General features: G+C 38.5%; 1 protein-coding gene across 2 annotated transcripts in view; it reads right to left on the reverse strand.

The window, feature by feature from the left end:
- Positions 1 to 22,460, reverse strand: part of THSD4 (thrombospondin type 1 domain containing 4) — an 894,854-nt gene that overhangs the window by 198,886 nt on the left and 673,508 nt on the right. The window lies entirely within an intron of this gene.

The raw sequence follows: 22,460 nt of genomic DNA on the forward strand, positions 1-22,460 counted from the left end.
ATGCTGCAGAGCATTTTTCTCGTTAAGAAAAATAGGCATTAAAAACTTAGAACATGCTCTATTTTTTATCGTTGTTTTTCTCTTTACAGAGGAGATGCACAGGAGATGCCCTCGCAATCTGACAGGTTTGGAGTGTTTTTGCAAAAAAGAGCGGGCAAATATTGCCAAGTTAAGTTAAGTGCCATGCTGATAGACTCATACCCAAAAAGACTGAGTGTTGTAATAAAATCAAAAGGTGCTTCAACAAAGTATTAGTTTAAGAATGTGCGCACTTATGCAGCCATATATATATATATATATTTTTTATTTCCTCTGCCTAAAATGTTTCAGTTTGTTATTCAACTGAGTTGTACAGTTTATAGGTCACATTAAAGGTGGAAAAAGTTCTGAAATCATTTATCTTTGTCTCATTTTTTACTTCACAGGGGTGTGTAGACGTAGTAAATCCACTGTATATACTGTGTGTGTGTAATATATATACAGAGCTTTTTTTCTCAGAAAATAGGTGCAGGAACTCAACCACGACCCTGTTCAAATTTCACAAACAGTAGAAGGGTCTTAAAGGGGCATTAAATACCAGGATTGCATTACATACAGAGTGCAGAGTTCAGGGGGGGTTACACACAGAGTGCAAAGCTGTCACTTGTAAACACAGAAATCAGACTTCTGTGTTTACAAGTGATTATGGTGAGCAGGCACCAAAGGGTCTGAGCCAGAGGTGGTGGAACTGAGTTCCCCCAAGTTCCCCCTGAAAAAAAGCCCTATATATATATATATATATATATATATATATATATATATATATATATATATATATATATATATATATATATATATATATATATATATATATATATATATATATATATATATATTGTATATTTGCTGTGTATTGAGTAAGCTGCAATCCTGATTTTTCCTGTACCAAGTTTTCTTATTTAACAAGCCTGCAAATTTTTTTTGTCTTTTATCAGCTTGTTACCACCAGTGAACTTCTCCTCAGCTACATGACAAAAAATAAAACGTCAGTACTCTCATGGGGTAAGTACAAGCATTTTATGAATCCACAGCTGCCAATTTGTATTGTTTTATGAGTTTAGAAGAAACCTGTTACTTGGTAACATTACAAATAATAAATTAAAAATGCTTGCTGCACAGCAAGGCCTAAACCCACCAAAGAGTAATTATAACAGTCCCAACACAAATCTGCACATGTGCTTCCAAGCTACAATGCACTCTTTAGTTCAGTAATTAGCAGCAACAATATGTACAATCAAATAAACAAATAAATATATACTGTATTTTAGAATAAATACGCGTCGCTTCCGCTTGTTTGAGAGCAGTGTGTACAACTAACTTTACAAAGATTTGGGCAAGCTTTGCTGAAGCCATTGGGCCTAGTTTACACTTGCTGTGGGGGGGGGGGGGAGGGAATAGCAAAAACAGGCAATTAAGCAGCATTTTTATTACCAACCAACACTACCCACCAAAGCAGCAAAGGCAGCCGTGGAGTCTGCTAAATGCTGGGGCAAGGGGAGGTGGAGATGAGGGAGTGCAGCACAGGATCTGGTGGAGGAGTTCTGTCCTCCTCTCTGCTGTTGACTGGATGCTGAAACAAAGTGGGGGTGGGCACGAGGCAGAAAAGGTGCAATGGCCTCATGAAAGGCCCTGGCTGGTCAAATTCGTCCTGTGGGCTTTGTGTTTGACACACATGCATTAAAGCAAATGGGGCCCCTGCCACCCCAAAAGTGGTGCAGAGGTGTGGACTTTGAACAGATTGCGTAGCATAATATGTGCTACGTTTTGACAGCTCAGCCACACAGAGAGGTTAACGTCCATGTGGTCTTTGATTTTGATCTGGTGCAGAGTAAACCCAATCTGGTCACATAATATGTGCTATGTTTTCACAGCTCAGCCACACAGAGAGACCCAAAACCCATCAATCACTCTCAGGCTTTCAAGTGGCATTAAAGGGGTTGTAAAGGTTTGTTTTTTATTTTTGAAATAGGTTCCTTTATGCTAGTGCATTGTTAATTCACTTACCTTTTCCTTCGATTTCCCTTCTAAATTTTTTTTTTCCTTTGTCTGAATTTCTCACCACCTGTTTCTCCTCAGTAAGCTTGCCCCCATCATCTGGCTGGGGGTTAGTCAGCCAGAACAGCTTACTGAGGAGGAACAGGAAGTGAGAAATTCAGACAAAGAAAACAAAAGCAAAAAAACATTTATGCCTTGTACACACGATAGGAATTTCTGATGAAAACAGTCTGATGGAATTTTTTCATCAGAAATTCCTATCGTGTGTGGGCCCACAGGATTTTTTTCCATCAGAGTAAAAAAATAGAACATGAATAAAATCCTATGGGAAATTCCAATCATCTGTGTGGAACTCCGTCGGAGAAAATTCCTACGCATTTTTCTCGGCTCGTCATAGTGTTTTACGTCACCGCGTTTTGTACGGTCGGAATTTTGTCTGACAATGTGTACGCAAGACTGATGGAAGACAGCTTGATCGGAATTCTGACGAAAAATTCCATCAGATTTTAGTCCATCAGAAATTCCTATCGTGTGTACAAGGCATTAGCAGGTAAATCGAAGGAAAATGTAAGTGAACCAACAATGCACTAGCTTAAAGTAACCTATTTATAAAATAAAAAACAAACCTTTACAACCCCTTTAATTATGCATCTGATTTCCTGACTACCTATAACATGGAGGCCCTGAAGTGCCAGAAATGTGGAAACATCTAAAAAATGATTACTTTTTTGGAAAGCTGTATTTGCTAAGAGTTTTGGAAAATTAAGACAGTAGCTGAAAATGCATTTTGTTACACAAAGTTGTCAATTTAATAATTGAAATTGCACACCAAATGCAATATAATAATTGGAATTACACACCAAATGCAATATAATAATTGGAATTACACACCAAATGAATTCAACTACTGAGTATGAGGGTACCACAAGTGTGATACCTAGACTGATTATGCACCTGACAATTATACATGCATTTACTCCATTTCATTCTAATGCCACTGATGCAGATCTGCCACACAAGGCAATGATCAGATTGGATGTGATAAAAAATGATCACCACATAAATTATATAGATCAATAATGGATGAATATATGATACTAAAAGTGATGTATAACCTAGTGGTCAAATGCCAAAAAATGACAAAAATGTATTATGGCAAAAAATATATACAAGAAATATATATATATATATGTATATATAATTGTGCAAAGTGTAGCAATGTGCAAAAAATGCATGAGATGAATAGTAAGCAAAAAAGTCCCAAAAAGTGGATAATGAATGTCCTTGTGTAGACAAGTATCAAACAAACGAAGGTGTCTTCACAGTCTTCTTGTGTGACTCTTCTGTGAGCACAACTTATAGAAGAGTCACACAAGAAGACTGTGAAGACACCTTTGTTTGTTTGATACTTGTCTACACAAGGACATTCATTATCCACTTTTTGGGACTTTTTTGTCTTACTATTCATCTCATGTGTTTTTTGCACATTGCTACACTTTGCACAATTATATATATATATATATATATATATATATATATATATATATATATATATATATATATTTCTTGTATATATTTTTTGCCATAATTAATTTTTGTCATTTTTTGGCATCTGACCACTAGTTTATACATCACTTTTAGTATCATATATTCATCCATTATTGATCTATTTAATTTATGCACTGATCATTTTTTGTCACATCCACTTGAGGTATATAATTAATTAATCCGCGGACCGTTTTCATCGGACATGTCTCCTGGGATATTTTGGTCTAATGTGTGTACACACCATCAGACCAAAATCCCAGCAGACAGAGAATGCGGTGACGTGGCGGTGACGGTGACACGGCGACGTGCGCAAACCAGGAAGTTCAATGCTTCCACGCATGCGTCTAATCAATTCGACGCATTCGCAGGATTTCGGTCCGCTGGTTAGACGTACTAATCAGCGGACATGTCCGACGGACAGGTTTCCAGCGGACAAGTTTCTAAGCATGCTAATCGGACATGTTCGGTCGTCTGTACGGGGCCTGAATGATCAGATTGTGCCAGCGCTGATGGGAAATGTAATATAAATAATTTTAGTGGCAAGGTCAATGTCATAGTGAGTTATGGTAGCAATGGAATGGAATTTGTCCTTTAAGCAATGGCCAGGTTTTGAGGAATAGTAGGGACAAGGTTGTCACACTTTATTCCATATTTTTTTTTTGGGGGGGGGGGGGTTGTCTGTAGAAAGAATAGCATCAGGGAAGTGTTTCTCATGCAGTCTACTGACTGTATCAGATTGAAGCCTTTCATGCTTGGGTTTCGTCTGGTAAATTGGGACTGTTATGATTTCATCTTAATTTCTCAGGAGGGTCTTCCTGCAGATGTTTAAATGATATCTGAATTGCAGATTGCCAATTGATATAAATAGATAGACTCTCCTCTTTCGTTTTCCTCATTCTCCCCTCCTTTCCTCCTACAACCTTCTGCCCTCTTCCCCGTTTTTTTTTTTTTCCTTTTTGTGGGGGACCATCTTACATATTCAGTTACTGCATTCATTACAAGAACATGACCCTACAACCACCATCTATGTTGCCTCAATACCTGGTTTTCTAATGTATTACTACAAAACGTTCTAGTCTCTGTTAATGTTCTGTAAAAATCATTTTGGTTTCATCTGGTTATTTAAATCTGTAACTCCCATATGAATATTGTACTTAAAAAAAGTGGTTTCTGGACCACATTTACAATTTACTGATTTTGCACTAAGGCATCTGGTAAGATGAAAAAATATAAACAGTGCCAAAGGTTCCTCACTACAGATTTAAAGGGGTTGTAAAGGTTCGTTTTTTATTTTGCAAATAGGTTCCCTTAAGCTAGTGCATTGTTGGTTCACTTACCTTTTCCTTAAATTTCCCTTCTAAATGTTTTTTTTCTTTGTCTGAATTTCTCACTTCCTGTTCCTCAGTAAGGTGTTCAGTAAGCTGTTCTAAATGACTTTCCACCGCTCGGATGATGGTGGAAAGCTTACTGAGGAGAAACAGGAAGTGAGAAATTCAAACAAAGAAAAAAAAACATTTAGAAGGGAAATCAAAGGAAAAGGTAAGTGAACCAACAATGCACTAGCTTAAAGGAACCAATTTAGAAAATAAAAGATGAACCTTTACAACCCCTTTAATTACTTCACTTTTTTAACTTTGTGTTAAAAAGAAATTGAAGAAAGCCTTTGTAATTTAGTTATATTACCGCAAGCTGTAGTTTATGATACACTGAAATAATTGTCCAAATAAAGGTGGTTTAGAAATGTTAAATGTTGTGCATAAGACGTACCCGGAAAAATGCACCTTTTGTTTGGAATTCCTGCTGAAAGATGGCAGTGCACTTCCCAGTATGTCAGGGTGCCTAGACAATCTTGTGAGCTGTATACCTGCAATGTAAATCCAAGGCACTACTGCACTTGACTGCAAGTCTCAAGAACTTTGGAGTTAGATGCTACACTTTGATGCTCACTGAACTCATTACTAGAGCTCTGACACAGAGCCCTGACTCTACCAAGATGGATGGATACACATATATATGCACACACACACACACATGCAATAGTAGCTTAGAAATTAAGAAAGATCAGCAGAAAGACAATAGACAAAACTTTGACCTCTGTTTACATTTTTTGGGGGCACAGTTTTCAGAGTTCAGTTTCCCTTAAACATGCATCTTATCCTGCAAGCACACTCCTGATACAGCCTAAACAACTTACACTGTTTTAATAAAAAGAATGAAAAAACGTTGCAAGAAAATAGTTACACAAAAGATTATGAAATAGACAATAAGTAACAATAGATGGAATTAACAGTGAACAGTACTTAACCACTTGCTTATTGGGCACTTAAACCCCCCTCCTGTCCAGACCAATTTTCAGCTTTCAGCGCTGATGCACTTTGAATGACAATTGCACGGTCATACAACACTGTACCCAAATGACATTTTTATCATTTTTCCCCCACAAATAGAACTTTCTTTTGGTGGTATTTGATCACATCTGCAATTTTTATTTTTGTTAAAAAAAAAGACCAATTTAATTTGTTTTTTATATTTTGTTATAACATTTTGAAAACAGGTAATTTTTCTCCTTCATTGATATACGCTGATGAGGCTGCACTGATGGGCACCGATGGGCTGCAGTGATAGGCATCAAAGGGCTGCATTGATGGGCACCAATAAGGCAGCACTGATAGGCAACACTGGTGGGCACTGATAGGTGGCAATTGTGGGCACTGAGAGGTGACACTGATGGGTGGCACTGAAAGGCAATGATAGGTGGCACTGGTGAGCACAGAAAAGTGGCACTAATAGGTGGCATTGATAGGTGACACTGATAGCTGGCAGTGATGGGCACTGATAGAATACAGTGATGGGCACTGATGGGTGGCAGTGATGGACACTGATGGGTGGCAATAATGGGCACTGATCAGCACTGGTAGGTTACACTGATAGGCAGCATTGCTAGGTGGCACTGATGAGGCACTGATTGTCACCAGTGGTGGGCATGGATAGGTGGCACTTGTGGGCATTTATAAGTGTCACTCGTGGGCATTGATAGGTGGCACTGATGGGATCGGTGGGCACTGGTAGGTGGCAATGGCAGGTGGCACTGACAGGGGGTATGTATTGCACTGATGAGGTGGATGTGCCATCTTCCTCTTCAGGACTGATGTCCCTTGAACACAAGCTGGACAATCTGCTGTCAGTGTGAGGAGAAAAAAAAATGATTACCAATCCTTTGTTTACATCATGTGATCAGCTGTTATTGGCTGTTAATGGACCATCCCCTTACATGGATCTGTGATCACCCGAGTCTCAGTGACTCGGTGATCACAGGGCACGCCCTGCAGGGGCGAACAAGGAGCGCGCAAAGGGAAGGACGTCTCTTGACGGCCTCCCGGCATTTGGGGTCCGCGCTGTGACCGTCATTCGGCTATAGCGCGGACGCCATGTGGTTAACGTCCATGTGGTCTTTGATTTTGATCTGGTGCAGAGTAAACCCAATCTGAAGCAAGCATTGGCTATCATGAATGAGTTAGCATTCTGCCACAATTTTTGAGAGATGCCGAGGTGCAAAACGAGCATGCTTTACTGGATTAACAGACTGATTTTAGTTTAGTAACACTTTAATGATAATTTTTGACTTTTCATCTGAAAATGTTTTTTCAAACTGAAAATCAACAAATTGCACAGAATAAAATATGTTTGATAGAGTAAATATTATATACATCCTATGCAGTTTTTGGGAGATCTAACGTGCTGAGCTTTGTAGCAAGGGAGTGTTTGGAGCCTAACTGAAAATTATTATCCTATACAAGTGTTTTTATGTAGCTTTATTATGACAGGAATTATGAACTACATAGAGGGCCAGATTCACAGAACAAATACGCCGGAGTATCTACTGATACTCCGGCGTATTTTCAAATTTGCCAAGTCGTATCTTAATTTGTGATTCACAAACAAGATACAACGGCTTTTAGCTAAGATCCGACAGGCTTACGGCTTTGTACGCCTTCGGATCTTAGGCTGCAATACTTCAGCCGCCGTTGGGTGGAGTTTGCGTCGTTTTCCAGCGTCGGGCATGCAAATTAGCTTTTACGGCGATCCACGAAGCTACTCGCGTGCGTAACGTCGTTTTTTCCCATCGCAAAGTTAAGCAATGTTTTTCATGGCTTAACTTTACACCAGCCATGTTAAAGTATGGCCGTCATTCCCGCATCGAATTTAAAAAAATTTTTTTGGCGTAAGTACGTTACGCACGTCACCATTCACAAACACGTCGGGGCGCCGTTATTTCGCGCAAAGCACGTCGGGAAATTTACTAACGGAGCATGCACACCTAATTTAAATGGTACACGCCCCATTTGAATTAGGCGACCTTGCGCCGGACGTCTTTACGTTTCTCCGCTGCAAGTTTATACTCAAGTGCTTTGTGGATCAAGCACTTACGAGAAAAACTTGCGGTGGTGTAACGTAAAGATGATATGTTACGCCGCCGCATTTGTACCTGAATCTGGCCCAATGTGTTTGTGCAAGTAGTTCAATCTGAGTTCAAGGACCAGACTCATAGATGTGTATTTCTTTTACTAGATGGTTTTAAAACAGGGCTGCATTAAGAGTCTATAGCTGATTTGAGGTGCTAAATAAATGGCTGTGCCAATCCTTGCTAAGATGTTTATATATTTCATGCAAGACGATCTGCTTTTTGTAAATGGGTCTTGAGCTGTTTGCTTTCTTAAGGGAGCTTCAATCTGGTTTGTGTCATAATAAAGTGGTCCCCTCTTCACCATGGACATAAATTAAAAACTGACCATTTTGTCACAGACTTGTACATTTTGGAGAAATGGGGGTGTCACTGTTTCCCCACTCAGTTTTGGATTCAAGAGACCTCATTATCATCACAATGTGGGTTTAATACTCTTAACTTGAAAGATGTTGTAATAGGTATATGTGCCAAAAGTGGACAAATAATATTGATTGCAGTATGAACACCAAGTCAGGATTTTCTTAGATCCTTCACATTAATGTGATTTCAGTCATTTTTCAGATCCCATTTGGTTTAAATTTAGCAAGCAGATAAATGCTCTAGACTATCAATGACAAAACCAGCTGCCGGCTGGTGGTTAGTAATTGTAGGTGTGTAAAGGGACAGGCTTGATTTGCATTAGAACTTAAAAATGATAAATAATATAGAAGGATGCTTGTGAATAGAGAATATTCAATACCACAACCACTTTACAAAAACACACACACAAAACCTGTTTATGTGCTTCATTGTTAATGTTTTTTAAAGCTGTATATTTAAACATATTGTGGCCATGCACAACAGCGCACAGACTCTTGGGGATGAGACTGGACATTTGGGTTAGCGGTGCCAAAATTCAGAACCATTATTTACATCTGTGTCAGTTTGGATGCAACAAAATATGTCAGTCATTAAAAAGTGCTTCCTGAATATGAAAGAGAGATTAATAATTTCTCCAGAAATCTTAAGGGACAAAGACTGAAGCACCATTTAGAGCCAACTGTACATAAACCATTTATAGGCTTGTCACCATAAACATTAAGCTGTGCTACATCAGAAGGACTAGAACTTGTTTTACGCCCTCATTATAGCACTTTATCATTAGTATTATATATATTTTTGAACACTTTTGGTAGCGCATTAGTACTCTGAACCATCTGAGGCTGAACATAAGGCTGGTAGACCTTTTTTAATGGTTCTGCAGTTGTCCTCTGCAGTATTATTTAGACACTCCTTGCAAAATCATTTTCTATGTCCTTCCAAACTTGATATGTCTCTTTGGAGAATTATTAGGTCACTCATCTAAGTCAATAACATTTTCTCAGGACACGCTATGATTGAAGTGGTCATCTTGAATAGGCATGTAAATTTAAATATACCAAAACTATAGTTTGAAGATTTAAAGACATTAAATAAAATGGTTTCCTTAAAATAAATGATATACATATTTAACCCCCATGAAAGGCCCACCATATTTGGATGATTAATTATCTCTATTGCCGCGTACACACGACCGGTTTTCATGACGAGAAAACTGCAATTTTTTAGATTGGTCGTGAAAGCCGGTCGTGTGTATGCTCCATAGCAGTTTTCTCAATGAGAAAACTGCCCGCCAAAAAATTAGAACCTGCTCTATTTTTTCTCGTTGTTTTTCCTGTCATTCTTTTTCTCGTTGCGAAAACTGCTCGTGTGTATGCTTTTCTGAGGAGAAAAAACGTGCATGTTCACAATCAAGTATGAGATGGGAGCGCTCGTTCTGGTAAAACTAGCGTTCGTAAGGGAGATAGCACATGCGTGACGCTGTAACGGAAAAGCACAAGGCTGAAAAGCGCGAACCGTCTCTCACCAAACTTACTAACATGAGGATCAGCAAAAGCAGCCCAAAGGGTGGTGCCATTTGAATGGAACGTCCCCTTTATAGTGCCGTTGTACGTGTTGTCGTACGTGTTGTACATCACTGCGCTTTGCTCAAGCGTTTTTTTTTTCATGAACCTGGGTATGCAAGGCAGTCTTGAGAGGAATCACGTTGAATCACGTAGAGTAAAACTTTATTTTTTTGCATGACGGAAAAACAATCGTGTGTATGCGGCATATGAGTTAGCAGATTAATGTTGCCTTATAGGCAATAGAGTATTATTTAAGGATGCACTTAGTAATAATTTGAGCCAAGGCAACGGAGCTATTTTATTAAGAGGAACATCAATTGCACGCGTTAAAGATATAAAAATAATATCTTATTTTTCATATGATGCAATAACTTCTGCAGCCAGTGTAATTGCAATGTAATTTTGCCACTATGTAACAGGCAATCATGCAAAACGATGAGCAGGAAAGTTATTTAAAAAAAAAAAACAAGAAGAGAAAATTTGGTAGTGCTAATCTTTCATTGTCTTTGGGGGCTTTTAAAAAAAGGTTTTAACATTCTAGGACTGGAAAGCTGCCAAATAAGTGAGGTAACAATGGATTCAAGTGTTTCTATTGTATAAATATAAAGAAAAAGATAAATGTGGGTAAGTAGATCTTTTTAAGAGAAGGATTATTGGTAGTTTCTTACAAAGGTGATACCACTCTAGGTGACTCACAGTTACGTCGTCCAGCCACAGGTGCAAAGCCCCCAGACAGGTCCACCTCTTCCCAGGACAATGCAATGCACAAAGGTGCAGGCGGCACAAACTGTGATTGCCATGTTAAAATAACGTTTATAGCTTGGAGTAAATCCCATCCGCTGCCAGGCTCAGCTCCGCGTCTTACCAGATGCACCCTAAATGGCTGCTTTTAGTTACTGTATGCTGTGAAAGACCATGCTGACAAATACCTATGTTAAACCTGTCTGTACAAATACAGTAGATATATATGGATCATTTTTTCCTTCCGAAAATGCTAGCTGATTGTTTTTTATGCTGATCTACATTTAAAAGCCTTATACACACGATCGGATTATCCAGTGGGAATTGTGTGATGACAGGCTGTCGTCGGATAATCCGACTGTTTGTTGTCGGATTTTCCATCAACATATGTGGGATAGCATGCTTTAAAATTGACCGCCAACAAATGTGTGTTGTCGGATTATCTGATCATGTATACAGAAGTCTGTCGGACAAACTCCAAAGTACAAACACGCATGCTCAGAAGCAATGCTAACACATAACACAATATTAGCAAAAGTTGCCCAAAGGGTGGCGCTAAAGAGCTGAAAAAAACACATAGTTTCTTGTTTGTTGGCTGACAATTCTTTGCCGTTTGTATGCAATACAAGTTCCTGGCCAACGCCCTGCGGACAAAAATCCTACGCTTTGTCCGCAGAAAATCTGATCGTGTGTATGAGGCTTAACACTGAACCAGGCAACTTTTAAAAACAAAGATCAAATACAGATTAAATACATACATGAGGGCTGTTTTTTTTTTTATCATGTCCTGAAATTTACATGGCACAGCTTTGTCTGGCAGGGGATGAGACCTAAATGTTTTCTTCTGTAGATATGTTACACTTACAGGCCTTGGGCCAGATTCAGATAGCCTTTACGCCGGCGTATATATTGATACGCCGCGTAAGTGCTACGCAGCACCGGCGTATCTTCTTTCTGTATTCAGAAAGCTAGATACGCCAGAATTTCCCTAAGATCCGACAGGCGTAAGTGTCTTACACCGTCGTATCTTAGGCTGCATATTTACGCTGGCCACTAGGTGGCGCTTCCGTATATTTCCGCAAGGAATATGCAAATTAGGTAGTTATGCCGATTCAGAAACGTACGTCCGCCCGGCGCATTTTTTTACGTTGTTTACGTTAGGCTTTTTCCGGCGTAAAGTTACCCCTGCTATATGAGGAGAGGTATCCTATGTAAGGTATGGACGTTGTTGAAAAGGGCTGTATGTGAGTTACGTTCACGTCTAAAGCATTGACGATTTGCGGCGTAATTTCGAGCATGCGCCGTTCGTAAAATACATCAAATACGTGGGGTCACAGTGAATTTGAATATAACACGCCCACATCATCCACATTTGAATTAGGCGAGCTTACGCTGGACCACATATGTTACGCCGCCGTAACTAAGGGCGCAAGTTCTTTCTGAATACGAAACTTGCGCCCTAATTTATGGCGGCGTAACGTATCTGAGATACGTTACGCCCCGCCGAAAGATACTCCAATGTATCTGAATCCGGCCCCTTGTCTTTTGCCAGCCGGTGACTGGACAGCTAAAGGAAATGCAGTTCACAGATCAGCTAAAAGTCTCTGTCATTCTGCTCTAGCCTCCTATCAGCATGCTCCTTTTGTCAATGCCTAAGCATTGCAGCACAAGTGATTGGTCCTTGTTCTTCTTCTCCCTTTCCCAGTGTGCTCTACAGGGATTGCCACTGGGGTATTATTTTTGAGAAATTGCAACCATAACTAATGACCTACTTAATATGAGATCTTACTGGAGCTTTGTTAGAAAGAGAAAACATGGATATCTATTTTTTTTTAAATGTATGCCCCTTTTCTGTTCCTCCATCAATGCAATAATCCTGTATGCTTACTTATTGCTTTGGAAAGGAAACTTGCTTAGACATTTTACTAACATTAATTTTCCCATGCTGAATGTACTTTAAACACTTGTCATTTTATAATGCTGATGTGTTGCTATAAAGAACACAGTGTTTTTTTTTAAAGAAGACAGAAAATGTAAATCTTTGTTAATGTATAACACATACTGCATATTTTAAGTAATGTGGATTTTGTATATGCAAATCTCTCGTAAATAAATGAGGTACAGATGGAACAGTTAATGTGGTCTTTTTTTTAATAAAGGTTCATTTTTTTTCCTTGATTTTTTTGCATAGGATCTATCATTTACATCAGTTTTTTTTTTTTCAGAAAAAATCCTTGAGCAATGTCTCCAAATGCTTTGCTATATTTTTTTTATTAAGGTAAATTCACCAAGAAAAATCTATCTGTAGATAGACCTCAGGGATCTGTACTGACTATATTACCAAAATAATATTAATTATGTACACCAGCATATATCCCTTTAGAAAGTGTGATATTAAAAGGGGGAGCTGGTCAAGAAACTTTCCTGAAGTTGTAATAAATTAATATAATTTTGTTGCACTTTGACTTTCTTCTGAATTTTTGGGTTCTTTTTTTTACTTTATTTTTATTCAATTTGACTTTGCAACTTTCTACTTTTCCCAAATTGGAAGAATACAAATGCAGGACAATATTGCAAAATTGTAGCAAAAAATGTCAGATCCATAATTAAGTACCAATATGTATGAAGGGAAAAAACATTTATGCCGCGTACACATGATCGGATTTCTGATGGAATAAAATCCGACGAAGCTGACTTACATCAATGTTGCATACACACTATCAGACTAAATTCCGACCGTGCCAAAACGTGGTGACGTAAAACACTACTACAAGCCGAGAAAAATGAAGTTCAATGCTTCCGAGCATGCATCGACTTGATTCTGAGCATGCGTGTATTTTTCTCCGATGGAGTTCCACACAGACGATCGGAATTTCCAATCAGTTTTTTATCCATAGGAAAAATTTAAAACATGTTCTATTTTTTTTACACTGATGGAAAAAAGACAGATGGGGCCCACACACGATCGGTTTGTCCAATGAAAAAAGGACTTTTTTCATCGGACAAACCGATCTTGTGTACACTTTTTCCCAGTATATTTGCAGTAGGGAGAAGGACCATCAGTAATGTGACTGTTCATGTGTGTGTCCATCATGTGAGTAGACCCTGACATCTTCAGAGTTTCAAACTTCTGTAAATTCATGAGCAGCCAGGCACTGCTGCTTATGTTAAAGTGGAACTCCACCCAAAAAAGAATGCTCTGCTTGTCTGCCTCCCCCCTCCTCCACTGCCACATTTGGCTCCCACTTCCAGGTGAGTTTGCCATGGTGAACTCAGCCTGAAGTTTGGCCCCCTGCTCCTTTCTCCCGCCACCTGGCCATTTAGAAAGCGCAGCCTGCTTCACACATATGCAGTAGGGCAGTGTTTCTCAACTCCAGTCCTCGGGGCGCACCAACAGGTCATGTTTTCAGGATTTCCCTCAGATCAAACTGCTGTGGTAATTACTAAGGCAGTGAAACTGATAAAATCACCTGTGCACAATAATGGAAAGCCTGAAAACAAGACCTGTTGGTGCGCCCCGAGGACTGGAGTTGAGAAACACTGCAGTAGGGAACCGGCTGTGAAGCCACGAGGCGGGTCTCCCTTAGCCTGAGATGGCAGCGGCAGCACACAAGAGCCGATTGAAAAATCAGCTTGGGTGAGGACACAGCAGGATTCGTGGACAGGTAAGTGTCCTAATATTAAAAGTCAGCAGTTACAGTATTTGTATTTAAGGATTTTAGAGGACTCCTAAATCACTTGGGAATTCAATGTGCTTTGATTTGCTTTATTGTTATTTTCTTTATATTATAGTTATGAATTTCAACTTCTGTAAATTCATGGGGGGGGGGCAGACACTGCTGGTTATGTTTAGGATTTTGCCTTCAGTGTGAATCTACAATTTTCATAGTCATGACAAAAAAGGAAAACTCTTTGAATGAGAAGGTGTGTCCAAACGTTTGGTCTGTAATGTAGTACAAAGAGTCAATGACTTTGCAGAAGGGCCCTTGAACCTTGTCAGTGCTCCCAAGCAGCTTCTTCTTCCACTACAACTACATTTAAATCTGATGTGTCAGCAGCTGTGGGGATCAGTGACATCACCGTCCCCTTCATGTGACAGTCTTTGGGCCTAGCATTTTGCTTTATACCTGAGCACTGTCACAGGAGAAAATGTTACATGATCGCCTATACACATAGGAATTGCATCACCAACTGTGAAGGAGAGAGGGAGAGAGAGAAAAAGACAAAGCTGGCAAGGTCCATTTGCAGGGAAACTGGCAATTAGCTGCTCATTGGCAGTGAATCTTTAAAGGGGTTTTAAAAGCTTGTTTGTATTTTAATTAAAATAATACACAAGTTTATACTTACCTGTCCCAATCTTCACTTCCTATGGTGGCACATGTTCAGGCGCACTCCCATGCCCTTCTGTGTGTGTCCATAGACACACACACAGCACCGCTCAGGCCCGCCACCTTGCTCTTTGCTCAAAGGATTTAAAGGGGTTGTAAAGGTACAATTTTTTTTTTCTTCTGAGAAATCCTCACTTCCTGTTCTTCTGTCTGTAACTCCACACAGTAATGTGAGGCTTTCTCCCTGGTGTGGAGTGTCGTGCTCGTCCCCTTTCTTGGACTACAGGAGAGTCAGGACACCCACTAACACACAGGTCCTTTCTCTATCTGCAATGTAGAGAGCGTCCTGAATCTCCTGTAGTCCCAGGGAGTTGACAAGTACGACACTCCACACCAGGGAAAAAGCCTTGCATTACTGTGTGGAGATACTGACAGAAGAACAGGAAGTGAGGATTTCTCAGAAGAAATAAGGACATGTAAAAGCAAAATCGAAGGATGATGTAAGTAAAGAAAGCTATTTAGGAAAAAAAATTGTACCTTTACAACCCCTTTAACTGACAGCAGCTGCTTCTCTGTCGTATTACAGAGGGGAGAGAGAAAGGAGCCACTGCAGATAGGCACAGAGCTGGATCGAGTGAGGACTAATTATTTAGTGGGTGAGGGAGTGATACAAATGCTGGAACATTTTTTACCTTAATGCCAAGAATGCATTAAGGTAAAAAATAATTTTCCTTTCATCACTTTAAATTAGTGATAGCGTCAAGTGTACTTTAAAATAAAGTTTTCCTTTTTTTCGCTAAGTCTTCTAACTGAGGCCCACCTTCCTTCCCACACATCTGTACTTACCTCAATTTCATCACCAAATCCTTCTAGGCACTATCGTACTTTGCATATTATTACAAAACCATTACTTCAGCACAGAAAATACACTGGGTATCCACATTAATATAAACAGTTTACTATGAACAACTGTATTATAAAGAAAACACCTAACAACTGCACACCATATGTTGGGAAAACTTCAAATCAAGCAACAGATGAAATCATTTGCATAGACCGGTTTCTGGTGTATACATTCAGAAGATGGTTAGTGTTATTTTTTTATTTTTTTTAATTCGTAAATGCCAGCTAGATGAATCTGTAAAACCAGTTAGACATCTAAAATCAAATAGGTTCTGATAAACCTTCTACAGTACAGCGTTTAGAAATGAACCATAAAATGGCGGGCATACAGCCAAGTGTCATGGGGTCACTTGTGATGCTGGGGTGTTTTTGAAGTGGTGAGAGTTTATGATGAAAGCAGAAGCCAGTGAACCACCTGCAGTAATCAAATCGTTCCCTCTGAGGCAGCCAGTGGACGACTTAAACAGCATTTCATGAAACAAAAGATGCAAACTACGTGAAAACATGAGGTAACTGCATAGTGACTGTTTTGCTCATACCGCCTAATATACAATAAAAGCAGGAGAAATTTTACTTCACTTTGTTTTTTTATAATCTTTTATGTGAGATCATGTCGAGATGTCCAGACCTGATTTAAAAGTATTACAAATGAAGCATGAAAAAAGATAATAAAATGTCTGCTATGTATAATACAAACGTAATAAGCCATGCAGTATTTGTTTAAAGTTTATATAAATTTAGCAAAATGGTACATTAGGAAAAGAAACGCATAAAAAAAAAACCAGTCCATTTAGTTTCCTTTAAAAAGCCTTGCTACTGCAGGCAAGCCATTTCTTTTTTTTTTCTGTTTAGCAGATGCTGGGTTTAGAAAAGTAATGGATTGAAAGTTTCTAATTAACCCTCTGTTGGATTGCTGATCAACACAAAAAACCAATCGCAGATCAGCTAATTACAGCTTAACTAGACTACACCTACAAATCTGGTTTTTCATTGGCTGCTAAAGTTATAAGCACATAATTGCTACTTCCATTGTTAATGTATCCCAGTGAATAAAGTTTTTGTTCCTAGTGATATGTTGGTATAACTAAATTCAGTCTGAGGTCATAACAGTATATACTGTGGAACCCAGACATGGTAAATGCAGGATTTATTTAAAACTATTATGCCCTGTACACACGACCGTCCGAATAAACTCTGACGGCTTTTCTGACGGAGTTCTGACGGAATTCCCATCAAGCTGTCTTGCATACACAAGGTCACACCAAATTCTGACCGTCAAGAACGCGGTGAAGTACAACACTACGACAAGCCGAGAAAATAAAGTTCAATGCTTCTGAGCTTGCGTCGATTTGATTCTGAGCATGCATGGTTTTTAGTCCGTCGGAATTGCATCCAGACGAACGGAAATTTTCTATGTTCTCCGATTCCATCGGAATTTCCGACGGAAAAAGTCCAATGGGGCATACACACGGACTGAATATCTGATGAAAAGCTTCCGTCTGACTTTTTCCGTCAGGAATTCCGCTCGTGTGTACAAGGCATAATTCAGACAAGAGACATGCAGAGATTTCATGCAGAGTATTACACAAACTCATCAAAACATATGATATATTCACACTCCAGTTATGGTATTAAGTATGTTTTTTTTAAGGGGGTTGGACTTAAAAGGCACAAACATACTTTGCCCTTGATGTGTTTTTTTTTTAGTTACACACATGTGTTAAAAAGTCCAGAAAATGTATTATTGCAGAGGCCCTGTAGAATAAAAAAGATGATATCTTTTAGGTCACATGATACTTGTGCAATTGTATATCAAGTCTATAAATAATAAAAAATAGGCTTTCACTTTATCCAAACGATACATGCAAAACTAATGGAGATAACCAGAGAACCCCCAGTATCCTACAATGAAGGACTATATCGTCCACAAAGAGAAGACATATTTGATAAAAACATTGTATTTATTTAGAGACAATATTAGTGATACCCCAACAGAATTAAGCATACAAAATATACAAATTATAAAATAAACATGTACAGATGAAAGCGGAAGTAAACCCGTTTAAAAAAAACTGCCGGAAATGTAACTGTCAAACCATCCAATGTCTGGTGTCATTAAATGATCACATGTGTAGCATCATGGCAGTTGTAGATTAAACAGAGGCCAAGATGGCAGCTTACTTGACTGAACAAATTAGGAGGGTTTACTTCCACTTTAAGTAAATGTGGTCCATAATACACCACTGTATGGACCATGTTTATTTAATCTGTACATATCTATTTTATCATTTGTATATTTTGTATCAAATATGTCTCCTTTTTGTAGCTGATATAGTCCGTCCTTGTAGGATACTGGGGGTTCTCCAGTTATATCAAGTCTACACTTTTGGGATAAAACACATTCAAATTAATAGTACACAAACACAATTGAATCCCTGTTTTTTTGTACAATTTATAAGATGAGGTATTATAGAGTAAGTAGATACCAAACATATTAAGCATCAAAACGGCATTTACAAAATGGTGAAAAATGAAAGTACCCAAAATTATACATAGATGATGGATTTAAATGCCTTTACAGTTCATTAGGTTCAAGTTAACCATAAATCGGAGACCCAGAAAGATTGTTCTCACTCAAATGTGCACGCATTTGTGTTTTGATGGGTGTGTGGGGTGACGGGGGTGTGTCTATTGTTTTTTTGTTTATTATTATATATCACATTTTTAACACTCTTTTAATTTAACTGTATTGTCATCACAAGGGGTTAAAAGCCTCCTATGTGATAGCACTGAGCAGGCAACAGGTACTGTTTTTTTTGACACATCAGGGGTCTAATAAACCCCTAATGCCTCTCCTACTATCTCACGCAGCAGATCAAGCACATGACTGTAATTAATCCAAGGCTTATCTGTTTTTTTTTCACAGTAGCTATGAATCAAAAGTGCTCAGAGCTGAGCATTTCTAGGTTCACATTCAGCAGAAGAAATCAGGAAACAAATGTTCCTAAATGTCTTCCGGGTCATCATCCTGACATCATTTGTTGTGGGTTCCAGTCTCATTAAAGTTGCAGGAAAGCCCAGGAACTACTGTGGGGAAACAACTAGAAGGGCCATCTAACAAGTCATATAAAGTGACCGGGCAGCTCTATAGCCACCTGGATCATTTTAACAGAATAGCCCTGTGCCTGCTGAGCTTGTTTTAAACCTCTACAAGCTTGGACTTACTATATATGGCCAAAGACCTAAAGTGTATAGCAAGCCAAAAATATATATTTTTTTTTAGGTTTTGGAGTGGGAAAGAATCAAACCCCTATCAGGTTTTGATTTTTGTCCTTGTTGCAGATTTTGTCCTCCTATTTTCTCTGTGAAATGTTGTCAACAGGACAGGAAGTAAGGGTAAATCTTTCGAACAGAGCCATAGATAGCAATGAAACTCAAACAGAGTTCTAATCCTTCCCGATTCTATCTTAAACTAGCAAGCTGTTTGGCTTCATATACACTTCAAGGAGTATTTGCCCATTTTTTATGAAAACAAAACATACATCATCATAACTGGAGTATAAATAAATCAATATATTGTATATCTTTGTGTGTTTGTGTGAAAATCTGCATACAATCACCTGGTTTCTGCATAACAATTAAAAAAAATGCACAATGCTTGTTTTGAAACCATCCCTGCATCTAACTCTGCTAGATAAGTCATCAGAGAGGAAAACGGCAAGCTGTGAGATTAGCCTATAATCAGCTTATGCAATTTGCTTCTCCTTTACAGTAATGTATTGAGAAGTAATTAGATTAGTATCAGCATGCAACATTACCTGGCAGCCTGAGAGCATTAAAGGGTGACAGGTCATGATGTTTATTATCAAATACAGAACTGTTTGATTAAAGACTTTTTTCTTTCTTTCAGGACCATTTGGCTCTCATTTTGAAACATTTCAGATAATAAGAAAGAGTATTTGACACTGTCAGCTGCAATTAAGTTAGCTAAAGATCTGCTTAATATATCTAAGAGATTATTTTTAACTAAGCAGGATTGTTACTTTCAAGATTAACGCAACCAAACACTGATACTTATTTTTTAGGAGGGCATGATTATTGAATTATCCACAACCTACTTATGTTTCTCAAGGTTGCTTGAAGTATGTATTCCCATCAGCCTCTGCCTCACCCAACCCGTTCTGCTATGGCCATTACAGGGCCATGCAAGGGAATTTTACCGTTGTCTTTGCATCTTATATAGTGCACAATAAATAGAAGAATGCATTTGTGAGTGAGACCCCCCTGTAATAATCCATCAGATGGTTAGAAGCAGGAATTCAGTTGTATAGATCTTGCCATCAGGCTCTTCAGGAGATATAATACATGTTGTAAGCCAGTGGGCAATTCAACCTGCTAATGCCCACCCATGGCTAATACATTCCTTTCGGAAGAGTTGACCCTTTAAATCTTAAGTTCAATGGCATGTGGGGATGAAGGAAAGTGAAACACAACAGACTCTTACCTTAACTGCCTCCAATGAATGCTATTGAACAGAATTTCCATTTCAAAATCAAAATCACCTTTTTCAAGCATTAACATGCGTTTAGAAATCTCAAAAGTCTTTTAAATGTTTTCTTTAAAACATTAACAGCAAGAATCTGCCAGGCTGAACACAGTGACTTAGTGAGAAAAATAGTCTGGGCTAAACAAAATAAACTCTTGGAATAGAAATAAAAGGAGAGGTCTTACTTGCGGAAAGGCAGTAGTATGTTTATTTTTCTAAAGGTGGGATCAATTATTACGTTTAAATGTCTTTAATCTAGTAACGCCATGATCTTCAGTTATCTAAATATAATTTTACATATCATATAGTCAATCTGAAACTTTTTCACTTTAAGTAACCAAGTACTTGGTATAAGCCAGTGTTTCTCAATTCCAGTCCTCAGGCCCCCCCAACAGGTCAGGTTTTCAGGATTTCCCTCAGATGAAAAGGCTGTGGTGATTACTAAGGCAGTGAAACTGATCAAATCACCTGTGCAAAATAATGGAAATCCTGAAAACCTGACCTGTTGGGGGGGCCTGAGGACTGGAATTGAGAAACACTGGTATAAGCAGACATTAATTCCACAAAACCTACAAGTCTCTGGAGAGAGATCAGGTATTAGAGAACAACAGAGGAACAAGGTGTTGAGTGCAAAGGACCAGACCAAATGGAAATATATATATCTGAAAAGATTAAATATCTGCTGACACAGCGTACATTAAAAGATAGGCATACAAAAATAGAAGGTTTGCTGCTTCTGGTACAGGTGAGTGTAACTGCACTATAAGATTATCTCAAAGAATATATGTACTTGCTTAGATGTAGCACTACAGGCCTGAAAGCTGTTAAAATATAGCCAACATATATTGAAAGGAGAATAATTTATGCATCCAGGAGCCTACTTTGAAACATGTCTCTGAGCAAGTGTAGAGATAGTTACATAGTTAGTCAGGTTGAAAAAAGACACAAGTCCATCCAGTTCAACCACAAAAAACAAAATAAAAAAACACAGATAGCTTGATGTTCTCTCAAAGGCAAATCTTGCAACTTTGCATACTTTAGGTTCCTGAGCATTTGGCTACTTCAATACAGATTGCACCAGCTCGGGAGTAATACAAGACTCTGTGCCTCTTGCATCTGATTGTTCTTTCCATTTGTGACTAGAAGTCATATGGCCAACAAGTCCCAAAGAGACCGCTAACAGGTCATATTTTTCAAATATTTTCTATGGATAATAGATGAAAGAAAAATCATATGCCTTTTCAACGCTATGGAATTTGAAAAACATAATCTGTTCATGGTCCTTCAGAATGGAAATTGGGAAAAAACATTCAGACAGTATGGGGACAAAGCAATTTTCCAACTAAACTACATGCAAGTGAAATTGATGGACAGGCCCTTATTGTCTGAATCTGCAGAAAAGCATCAGAGCATACAACCTAAGAAATCTAATTTTGTAGTGGAAGCAGGGTTTTTGTTTAATCAGCCTAAATGTGTTCTTGTTCAAAAGCATGTATACATGATATTTAAATTGTATGCATACCTTTGTTTTACTTAAAATGAATAAATGTGGCCTGGAGGATACATAGCTGAAAATCAGCCATGATAATGTAAGTAATAAAAAACGTTCTATTCTGAGAGTTGTGGTGTTACCTATGCAATACATTTTGTTCACCAATAGTGGGGACGGATCGCAGTGAAAAATATGTTACACCTACAATTATTTATGGTCATTTAATACGTTTAGACACCTGGAAAGTCTGCAACATGTCTTGCTCATGCCGTGATCAATACGATATAACAGAGAGAATGACTGAAGCTGCCTGAGTTTAGAGATGGAGTCACGTTCTTTTATGTGACATATATTATGGATGTCAGCCAACTTTTGAGTGTTCAGGAAAAAAACTGCCATTTTGGAAACTGTTTTTCAGGAATGGTGTTAGTAACTTCCTCATGGCACTTTTAAAATATATTACAGTACTACAGGATGG

Source organism: Rana temporaria, chromosome 3 (genome assembly GCF_905171775.1).
Source record: "Rana temporaria chromosome 3, aRanTem1.1, whole genome shotgun sequence".
NCBI lineage: Eukaryota > Metazoa > Chordata > Amphibia > Anura > Ranidae > Rana > Rana temporaria.